The following is a 1101-nucleotide window of genomic DNA, read 5'->3' on the forward strand; positions in this document are numbered from 1 at the left end:
TGTTTTTCCTCTAAGGCTTTTCTCAGGCCTACAACACTTGCATGCATTGATTASTTYCGACCACTAGATGGCGAAATATTTATTTTGACCACTAGGAGCAGTTTAGGTTCCGGCTCGGACACACTCTCTCAAAGTCAAAATGGCGGAGCTTCCTGTTTCTAGCGCTTAGCCTAGGTAGCTCCGTGTTTAGCAGCTAGTTAGCTGTAGGAACTAACATGTAATGAAGTCTTTAATGACCGAATTTCACAAAAGAAAGTTAGCAACTGCAAACCTATGACTTTTGTGAATCTTATCGCGTCCTCGAGGCGTTTTTAAGCACTCGTAAAAACTTTAAAGACACTTTTCCGACCGTAGCGTCGGTTTAACTGCTCAAGTGTGTGTGTGTGTGTGTGTGTGTGTGTGTGTGTGTGTGTGTGTTTGTGTTAGCTAGCCCCACCGCAGTGGGTGAACAGCATAAAAACACAGCATAACACTTCACAAGATTCAAAAAGCATTTCGGAGCAGCGTCCGAGATATGAATCAACACAAGGTCAACTTTAGCCTTTTCTGCTCATAAACCAGTCCTTAGACTGTCAACATGGACCAGAACTGGGCCGGGTCCCGTCTGAACCGAGCTGCTCTGCAGCTTCAACACAGTAGTTTTATACTGCTGACTCCTCGCTCATAATTCCACTCTGAATTTATGGCGTAACCTAGAATTCTTCAAATTCTTTCAGTTAAGGAGTAAAAGATTTATTCTATCAATGACTCCTCGAGTCCTCTGATATAAATCTGACTGATCAGCCATGTAAAACACGCTTAAAGATCTGAAAACAACATGCACACCTTTTATGCACATTAACTACCTCGAAAGAGCTAGTTAAAACTCTCAGTTCTTGAGACACAGACTGTCGTACCGTGAAATGCTTAACAAGTCATAAATCACACAACACTCTTATTAACTAAAAGTGACTTCTCAAGAACATCAAAGGTTTTAATTATATTGACAAATGTCTAAAAAAAACCAGGTCTGCAGTTCCTAGTAATTTTTCCGATATGCCCAGTCAAATTACAGCACAATTGACTTCTCTCGATCACTGGCAGAAACGACTGCATTTATTC

This window comes from Austrofundulus limnaeus, unplaced genomic scaffold, assembly GCF_001266775.1.
Source record: "Austrofundulus limnaeus strain Quisiro unplaced genomic scaffold, Austrofundulus_limnaeus-1.0 Scaffold1554, whole genome shotgun sequence".
Classification (NCBI taxonomy): Eukaryota; Metazoa; Chordata; class Actinopteri; order Cyprinodontiformes; family Rivulidae; genus Austrofundulus; species Austrofundulus limnaeus.